Genomic DNA, 10,624 nt, shown 5'->3' with positions numbered 1-10,624 from the left:
GGAGGAGTAAGCCATTCGGCCCTTCAAGCCTGCACAACCATTCAATATGATCATGGCATCCAACTCAGTATCCTGTACCTGCCTTCTCTCCATACCCCCTGATCCCTTTAGCCACAAGGGCCACATCTAACTCCCTCGTAAATATAGCCAATGAACTGGCCTCAACTACCTTCTGTGGCAGAGAATTCCACAGATTCACCACTCTCTGTGTGAAAAATGTTTTTCTCATCTCGGTCCTAAAAGACTTCCCTCTTATCCTTAAAAAGTGGCCCCATGTTCTGGACTTCCCCAACATCGGGAACAATCTTCCTGCATCTAGCCTGTCCAACCTCTTAAGAATTTTGTAAATTTCTATAAGATCCCCCCACAATCTTCTAAATTGTCTATCTTCTAGATAGACAATAGGTGCAGGAGTAGTCCATTCGGCCATTCGAGCCAGCATCGCTATTCAATGTGAGCATGGCTGATCATCTCCAATCAGTACCCCGTTCCTGCCATCTCCCCATATCCCCTGACTCCGCTATCTTTAAGAGCCCTATCTAGCTCTCTCATGAAAGTATCCAGAGAACCCGCCTCCACCGCCCTCTGAGGCAGAGAATTCCACAGACTCACAATTCTCTGTGAGAAAAAGTGTTTTGTCGTCTCCATTTTAAATGGCTTACCCCTTATTCTTAAACTGTGGCCCCTGGTTCTGGACTCCCCCCAACATCGGGAACATGTTTCCTGCCTCTAGCGTGTCCAAACCCTTAAAAATCTTATATGTGTCAATGAGATGCCCTCTCATCCTTCTAAACTCCAGAGTGTACAAGCCCAGCCGCTCCATTCTCTCGGCATATGACAGTCCCGCCATCCCGGGAATTAACCTTGTGAACCTACGCTGCACTCCCTCAATAGCAAGAATGTCCTTCAGCTTGGTTAGGCCACTTGGTTAGAACCACAGCTTGGTTAGGCCACTGTTCTGCCCAAGACCGCAAGAAATTACAGAGAGTTGTGGATGTAGCCCAGTCCATCACACAGACCAGACAGATTCTTGATTAGTACAGGTGTCAGGGTTTATGGGGAGAAGGCAGGAGAATGAGGTTGAGAGTGAAGGATAGATCAACTATGATTGAATGGCAGAGTAGACGTGATGGGCCGAATGGTCTAATTCTGCTCCTGGAACTTATGACCCTATGAATTTATATCAATATATCTATTTGTTAGAACTGATTACATCATTCCAATGTGCCCTGATGTTTCTCCTCAGCCCCAAACTCAAGATAATGTTGAAGAGAAGAAACAGAGTGCTGGAGCAGCTCAGCAGGTCAGGAAACATCCTAAGAGAACATGGATATAGAAACATAGAAAATAGGTGCAGGAGGAGGCCATTCAGCCCTTCGAGCCAGCACCACCATTCATTGTGATCATGGCTGATCATCCCCACTCAATAACCCGTGCCTGCCTTCTCCACATATCCCTTGACTCCACTAGCCCCTAGAGCTCTATCTAACCCTCTCTTAAGGAAGAGGAAACGATTAGTTAAAACTTGTCACTTGCTGTCAGAAACAGGCGAATTGATCATGGGGAACAAGGACATGGCAGACCAATTGAATAACTACTTTGGTTCTGTCTTCACTAAGGAAGATATAAATAATCTGCCGGAAATAGCAAGGGCCGGGGGTTAAATGAGATGGAGGAACTGAGTGAAATCCAGGTTAGCCAGGAAATGGTGTTAGGTAAATTGAATGGATTAAAGGCCGATAAATCCCCAGGGCCAGATAAGTTGCATCCCAGAGTACTTAAAGAACTAGCCGCAGAAATAGTGGATGCATTAGTGATAATTTTTCAAAACTCTTTAGATTCTGGAGTAGTTCCTGGGGACTGGAGAGTAGCTAATGTAACCCCATTTTTTTAAAAGGGAGGGAGAGAGAGAAAACGGGGAATTACAGACCAGTTAGTCTAACATCGGTGGTGGGGAAAATTCTGGAGTCAGTTATTAAAGATGGGATAGCAGCACATTTGGAAAGTGGTGAATTCATTGGACAAAGTCAGCATGGATTTATGAAAGGTAAATCATGTCTGACGAATCTTATAGAATTTTTCGAGGATGTAACTAGTAGAGTGGATAAGGGAAAACCAGTGGATGTGTTATATCTGGACTTTCAGAAGGCTTTCGACAAGGTCCCATATAAGAGATTAGTATACAAACTTAAAGCACATGGTATTGGGGGTTCAGTATTGATGTGGATATAGAACTGGCTGGCAGACAGGAAGCAAAGAGTAGGAGTAAACGGGTCCTTTTCAGAATGGCAGGCAGTGACTAGTGGGATACCGCAAGGCTCAGTGCTGGGACCCCAGCTATTTACAATATATATTAATGATCTGGATGAGGGAATTGAATGCAACATCTCCAAGTTTGCGGATGACACAAAGCTGGGGGGCAGTGTTAGCTGTGAGGAGGATGCTAGGAGGCTGCAAGGTGACTTGGATAGGCTGGGTGAGTGGGCAAATGCATGGCAGATGCAGTATAATGTGGATAAATGTGAGGTTATCCACTTTGGTGGCAAAAACAGGAAAGTAGACTAATATCTGAATGGTGGCCGATTAGGAAAAGGGGTGATGCAACGAGACCTGGGTGTCATGGTACACCAGTCATTGAAAGTAGGCATGCAGGTGCAGCAGGCAGTGAAGAAAGCAAATGGTATGTTAGCATTCATAGCAAAAGGATTTGAGTATAAGAGCAGGGAGGTTCTACTGCAGTTGTACAGGGTCTTGGTGAGACCACACCTGGAGTATTGCGTACAGTTTTGGTCTCCTAATCTGAGGAAAGACATTCTTGCCATAGAGGGAGTACAGAGAAGGTTCACCAGACTGATTCCTGGGATGGCAGGACTTTCATATGAAGAAAGACTGGATAGACTCGGCTTATACACGCTAGAATTTAGAAGATTGAGGGGGGATCTTATAGAAACTTACAAAATTCTTAAGGGGTTGGACAGGCTAGATGCAGGAAGATTATTCCCGATGTTGGGGAAGTCCAGAACTAGGGGTCACAGTTTAAGGATAAGAGGGAAGTCTTTTAGGACCAAGATGAGAAAATCTTTTTTTACACAGAGAGTGGTGAATCTGTGGAATTCTCTGCCACAGAAGGTAGTTGAGGCCAGTTCATTGGCTATATTTAAGAGGGTGTTAGATGTGGCCCTTGTGGCTAAAGGGATCAGGGGGTATGGAGAGAAGACAGGGATGGGATACTGAGTTGGATGATCAGCCATGATCATATCGAATGACGGTGCAGGCTCGAAGAGCCGAATGGCCTACTCCTGCACCTATTTTCTATGTTTCCATGTTTCTATGTTTAAATCCATCCAGTGACTTGGCCTCCACTGCCCTCTGTGGCAGGGAATTCCATAAATTCACAACTCTCTGGGTGAAAACTTTTTTCTCACCTCAGTCTTAAATGGCTTCCCCTTTATTCTAAGACTGTGGCCCCTGGTTCTGGACTCGCCCAACATTGGGAAAATTTTTCCTGCATCTAGCTTGTCCAGTCCTTATATAATTTTATATGTTTCTATAAGATTCCCCTTCATCTTTCCCTATTATGACAGTCCCGCCATCCCAAGGATGTCCTTCCTCAAATTAGGAAACCAAAACAGTACACAATACTCCAGATGTGGTCTCACCAGAGCCCTATACAACTATAATAATGAAAAGCCCTATGTGTGACGTTTTGGTGTCGGGACCTTTCTTCAAACGGATAGAACTTCTTCAAAGATGGCATACCTTGAGGAGATTTCGCAGTGGAGCTATGAAAGGTAGAAACAAGGAACTGCAGATGCTGGTTGACAAAAGCAGAATTCTCAAGATATTGCTGAATATTGGCCTGGAGTGGATTCCAGATCACAAAAATTCAACTTGAAATATTTTCTCTTCATACCACGTTTGGGTTTTAGGTTTTTGAGATTGTCCCTGATCACCAATACCTCTGTCACCTGAAGAATTGTCTGTACAACAAGTAACTCAGCGGGTCAGACAGCATCTCTGGAGAAAAGGAATAGGTGACGTTTCGGGTTGAAATCCTTCTTCAGACTGAAAGATGGAGAGGGCCAGAACAAAACAGACCAGCAACAGATGACCTCATGTGTGAGTGGAGACCATAATGTCCCATTGTTGGCTGGGGAAGATGTACTAACGGGAGGGATTCAACGATGCGCACAGTGGATTGGTTGGATGACTAAGGTGGGAGAGGGGGGAGGAAGGAATGCAGGAGTTATAGCCCTGTCCCACGGTACGAGTTCATTCCAAGAGTACTCCCGACTTTAAAAATAAATCAAACACATGGTAAGCACGGAGAATGAACGTAGCGGGTATGTCGGTGCTCGGGGACTTCTCTTAGCAGCTCGTAACGCTAACGGCAGGTACTCGGGAAGACTCGCTAACGGCAGGTAAGCTCGGGAAGACTCGTAAAGATTTTTCAACATGTTGAAAAATGTCCACGAGAGCCCCGAGTACCGACGAGTGGCCATTACCGTAAATCTCCGATTTCGAATCAGGGCAAACTCTGGAGAACTCTTGGAATGAACTCGTACCGTGGGACAGAGCTTTTACTTGTAATTAGAGAAATCAATAATTTCTTATTAATGCACTACTTATCTACCTATAATCCACATCCCTCCATTTCCTGCGTATCCATATGTTTATAGCGTAAAGTCTTTTAAATGCCACTCATTTACCTGCTTCAACCTCCACCCTGACAGCGCGTTCCACATCTCCTTTATAGACAATAGACAACAGGTGCAGGAGTAGGCCATTCGGCCCTTCAAGCCCGCACCGCCATTCAATGTGATCATGGCTGATCATCCACAATCAGTATCCCGTTCCTGCCTTATCCCCAACTCCGCTATCTTTAAGAGCCCTATCTAACTCTCCCTTGAAAGTATCCAGAGAACCGGCCTCCACCGCCCTCTGAGGCAGAGAATTCCACAGACTCACAACTCTCTGTGTGAAAAAGTGTTTCCTCATCTGCGTTCTAAATGGCTTGCTCCTTATTCTTAATATACTTTGTCCTCTCACCTTAAAGCTATGCCCTCTAGTATTTGTAGTATAGTAACACTTTCAAGAGAGAGCTAGGTAGGGCTCTTAAAAATAGCGGAGTCAGGGGATATGGGGAGAAGGCGGGAACGGGGTACTGATTGGGGATGATCAGCCATGATCACATTGAATGGCGGTGCTGGCTCGAAGGGCCGCATCGTCTACTCCTGCACCTATTGTCTATTGACACTTACGTTTTTTGTTGTTTAAAAATAGGCCATTCAACTTGTTCTGCCACTTTCAAAGATGCACACACCTACACCACTCTGATCTTCACCCGGAGAGTTGTGAATCTGTGGAATTCTCTGCCACAGAAGGCAGTGGACTCCAATTACCTGGGTGTTTTCAAGAAGGAGTTAGATTTAGATCTTAGGGCAAAGGGAATCAAGGGATATGGGGAAAAAGCAAGAACAGGGTACTGATTTTAGATGATCAGCCATGATTATATTGAATGGCGGTGCTGGCTCGAAGGACCGAATGGCCTCCTCCTGCACCTATTTTTCTATGTTTCTATGATCTCTCCATTGCTGCACCCGTCCTATAAATCAGACCGTTTAGTGTACATCTCCTCAGTGCATCAATGTTCTCTGCATCAAATTTTGTCTACCATCTGTCGACTTGCTTTAGCTGCCCAGGTTGGTCTGTGGAGGGGTGGAGTGAGGGGGTGGGAGACTCACTGGTAGCAGGTTTCATAATCAGAATCAGAATCGCAATTTATTAGCCAAGTATGTTTTGCAACATACGAGGAATTTGATTTGCCATACAGTCAATAGACAATTGACAATAGATGCGGGAGTAGGCCATTCGGCCCTTCGAGCCAGCACCACCATTCAATGTGATCATGGCTGATCATCCCGAATCAGTACCCCGTTCCTGCCTTCTCCCCATATCCCCTGACTCCGCTATCTTTAAGAGCCCCATCTAGCTCTCTCTTGAAAGCATCCAGAAAACCCACCTCCACCGCCCTCTGAGGCAGAGAATTCCACAGACTCACCACTCTCTGTGAGAAAAAGTGTTTCCTCGTCTCCATTCTAAATGGCTTACTCCTTATTCTTAAACTGTGGCATCATGCCGAAAAAGCAACAAGACGCACAACTACATAAAATTTCACGTAAATTCCTCACTGTGATGGAAGGCAATAAAATCTTATCTTCTTTCCTCCTTTTTTCCCTGCCGTCGGGGGAGTCGAGCCATCCGCAGTCGGGGCGATCGAGGCTCCCGCGTCGGGGCGGTCGAAGTTCCTGCAGCTTGGAGCTCCCGAAGTCAGTCTCTAACCAGGGGACCGCGAGCTCCATGATGTTTAAGTCCGCAGGCTCCCGCGATTGGAGAGGGGATCTTATTGAAACGTATAAGATTATTAAGGGTTTGGTCACGCTAGAGGCAGGAAACATGTTCCCGATGTTGGGGGAGTCCAGAACCAGGGGCCACGGTTTAAGAATAAGGAGTAAGCCATTTAGAACAGAGACGAGGAAACACTTTTTCTCACAGAGAGTGGTGAGTCTGTGGAATTCTCTGCCTCAGAGGGCGGTGGAGGCAGGTTCTCTGGATGCTTTCAAGAGAGAGCTAGATAGGGCTCTTAAAATAGTGGAGTCAGGGGATATGGGGAGAAGGCAGGAACGGGGTACTGATTGGGGATGATCAGCCATGATCACATTGAATGGCAGTGTTGGCTTGAAGGGCCAAATGGCCTACTCCTGCCCCTATTGTCTATCCCAAAGTCGGTCCCCAGCGAGAGGCCGCCAGCTCCACGATGTTAGGCCACAGTGCGGGCGGAGATACGACACGCATCTCATCCAAGGAACGAGATTTAAATAGAACGTTTCCCCCACCCCCCACATAATACAAAACTAAAAGTACACTAAAACATATATTTTACAACAAATTAAAAACAAGAAAGAAATAAAAAGACAAGACGGCAGCCATCAATGGCACTGGCTGTGTGGAAGAGAGATGAAGGGGAAGGGTTCTCACTGGTGCCCCTGACAATGTCTAACATTGGATCACCCTGTTGCCCTCGGGATCATACGTGATTGGAGAAGAATTAAGCTGTTTGGCCTCCACCATTCAATCTTGGCTGATCTATCTCTCCCTCCTAATCCCATTCTCCTGCCTTCTCCCCATAACCTATGACACCCGCACCAATCAAGAAATCTAGCCTAACTCACTCCAGGACCTGCTCCATCACCACGGAAGGGCCGAATGGCCTACTCCTGCGCCTATTTTCTCTGCTTCTATCCAACTCTTCCTGTTTCAATGACATGAACAAGGAACAGGTGCTGTAAGTGTCAAGATGTCACGAGGAGAAGGCAGGAGAATGGAGTTGAGAGGGAAAGATAGATCAGCCGTGGTCAAATGGTGGAGCAGACTCGATGGGCTGAATGGCCTAATTCTCGTGCCGCAGAGAACAAAGGAGGACCTGGCTTGGGAGAACCGGCGTGAGGGTGGGTTGGGGAGGAAGGCTAAACAGAGGCGGGCCTGGCGCGGGATATTTTGTAACCTTGTCGCCGCCCTTTATGTGGCGGCTCTTTGCATACCTTGAATATGCAAAACACACAATATCACTGTGACTTGCTACATGTGACTATAACGCATCGTTCATAATTCTGCTCCTACAACTTATGATCTGCACCTCTCCACGATTTGTCTTTGGACTTTAGAGGAGGGGTGGGCAACCTTGTTCTGCATAGGGGCCGGGATGCATGTCTGTGAGCGGATGGCGGGCCACATCTATCACGTGTACACGTGGATCCCGCCACCATCCCGCCCCGGATGGCAGGCATCAAATCATGTGTTCACAGAAGCTGGACAAAAATGCTGGAGAAACTCAGCGGGTGAGGCAGCCTCGTGCAATCCTTGCATGTCTCACCCGCTGAGTTTCTCCAGCATTTTTTGTCCACCTTCGATTTTTCCAGCATCTGCAGTTCTTTCTTAAATGTGTTCACCGAAGGTGCGCGGCCGTGCTAGTGGCTTTGCGCAGGAGGCGTTACAGCCAGAGCTCGGCTGCGCTCGGGGCAGGCGCTCGGCGGGCCGGATAATTACTGGGGAAAAAATCCACCTGCGAGCCGAATGATTTTGGGTTACGGGCCGCATTCGGCCCGGGGGCCGCAGGTTGCCGACCATTCCTTTGGAGATACAGCGTCGAAACAGCGCTCACCCTATATACACGAGCACTATGCTTGACACTTGGGACAATTTACAATTTTACTGCCGCCAATTAAGCATGCAGGTACAGCAGGCAGTGATAAAAGCGAATGGCATGTTGGCCTTTATAACAAGAAGAATCGAATATAGGAGCAAAGAGGTCCTTCTGCAGTTGTACAGAGCCCTAGTGAGACCATACCTGGAGTGTTGTATTGTGTGCAGTTTTGGTCCCCTAATTTGAGGAAGGACATTCTTGCTATTGAGGGAGTGCAGCGTAGGTTTACAAGGTTAATTCCCGGGATGGCGGGACTGTCATATGCTGAGAGAATGGAGCGGCTGGGCTTGTACACTCTGGAGTTTAGAAGGATGAGAGGAGATCTCATTGAAACATATAAGATTATTAAGGGCTTGGACACGCTAGAGGAAGGAAACATGTTCCCGATGTTGGGGGAGTCCAGAACTTGGGGCCACAGTTTAAGAATAAGGAGTAAGCCATTTAGAACGGAGACGAGGAAACACTTTTTCTCACAGAGAGTGGTGAGTCTGTGGAATTCTCTGCCTCAGAGGGTGGTGGAGGCAGGTTCTCTGGATGCTTTCAAGAGAGAGCTAGATAGGGCTCTTAAAAATAACGGAGTCAGGGGATATGGGGAGAAGGCAGGAACGGGGTACTGATTGGGGATGATCAGCCATGATCACATTGAATGGCGGTGCTGGCTCGAAGGGCCGAATGGCCTACTCCTGCACCTATTGTCTATTGTCTAAACTACAAACCTGTACATCTTTGGAGTGTAGAAGGAAACTGGTGCACCCGGGGTAAACCCAAGTGGTCACTCCGTACAGACAGCACCCATAGTCAGGATCAAACAGGGGTCTCCAGTGCAGTAAGGCAGCAACTCTACTGCTGAGCCACTGTGCTGCCCCTAGTCGTCAATCAACTTTATTGGTGACAGCCAAGAAAGTACAACAAATGCCACCACGTGACTCGACTGAGGAAACTGTCTCTAATGACTGACTAACGGCTCCAGATGCATCGTAGAAAGCGTACTGCCGGGTTGCATCACAGCTGGGTTTGGAAACAGCTCTGCCCGAGACTGCAAGGCATTGCAAAGAGTCTATCTACACCACGCAGCCTCGGAAAAACAGCCAACATAATCCAAGACGTCCCACCCCGGTCATTCCTTTTTTCCCTTACTCCCATCCGGCAGAAGTTACAGAAGCTCAAAAGTACGCGCCACCCAGACTCAGCTTCTTCCCCTCTGTTATCAGGCTACTGAACGTTGAATCTGAAGAGGGGTCTCGACCCGGAATGTCGCCCATTCTCTTCAGGGATGCTGCCTGAGTTACTCCACTCCGATTCACCTCTGCCCAATTGCGCACATTAGACTTTGTCTATGGCACTGATGCGCTACAATGCTGAGAACTATATTCTGCACAAGGGGCTTGACCCCGAAATGTCACCCATTCCTTCTCTCCAGAGATGCTGCCTGTCCTGCTGAGTTACTCCAGCATTTTGTGTCTGTCTTCGGTGTAAACCATCATCTGCAGTTCTGTCCTACACAAACTATATTATGCACTGTGTATCTCCACCTATGGTACCTATTGGCTGTGGAGGCCAAGTCATTGGATATTTTTAAGATGTAGGTTAACAGATACTTGATTAGTACGGGTGTCAGGGGTTACGGCGAGAAAGCAGGAGAATGGGGTTGAGAGGGATAGATCAGCCATGATTGAATGGCGGAGTAGACTTGATGGACCAAATGGCCTAATTCTGCTCCTGGAACTTCTGAACATAGCTGATTGTTAGTACAAATTATATAATTCCAATCCGCCCTCAGCCTCAAACTCAAGATACTGTTGAAGAGAAGCTACGAAGTGCTGGTGTAGCTCAGCAGGTCAGGCAGCATTTCTGGAGAACATGGATAGGAAACGTTTCACAGAGTGCTGGATTAAGTCAGCGGGTCAGGCAGCGTCTGTGGAGAACATGGATAGGTAACGTTTCACAGAGTGCTGGAGTAACTCAGCGGGTCAGGCAGCATCTGTGGAGAACATAGATAGGTAACGTTTCACAGAGTGCTAGAGTAACTCAGCGGGTCAGGCAGCATCTGCGGAGAACATGGAAAGGCAATGCTTCAGGGTCAGGACTGGGGTTGCCAACTGTCCTGTATTAGTCGGGACATCCCGTATTGATATAGTTATATTCATTCAGTTACAGACTCATTCATTCACCGTTTTGTTTTCTCGTTCATAACATTGTTTCCAGAGTACTATGTTTACATATTCCGTTGTATATTGGGCTAAATTGGTTTGTCCTATACGGGACCGCCCTTGTCCCGTATTTGACTGCTACTACTCGGGTCGGGGGGACTGTCAGGTCGGTGCGCAGCGCCCGACCTCGCCTCACCCGTCCCGACGTAGT

The 10,624-nt window shown here is 47.3% G+C and overlaps 1 protein-coding gene across 1 annotated transcript in view; it reads right to left on the bottom strand.

Moving 5' to 3' along the window:
* The window catches only part of LOC116987603 (protein O-GlcNAcase-like), a 55,351-nt gene that overhangs the window by 43,559 nt on the left and 1,168 nt on the right, over window positions 1-10,624 (bottom strand). The gene's annotated exons all lie outside the window — the stretch shown is intronic.

This window comes from Amblyraja radiata, chromosome 1 (assembly GCF_010909765.2).
Source record: "Amblyraja radiata isolate CabotCenter1 chromosome 1, sAmbRad1.1.pri, whole genome shotgun sequence".
Lineage (NCBI taxonomy): Eukaryota > Metazoa > Chordata > Chondrichthyes > Rajiformes > Rajidae > Amblyraja > Amblyraja radiata.
Note: the sequence above shows the minus strand (reverse complement) of the source record. Positions and strands in the feature narration are given on the sequence as shown.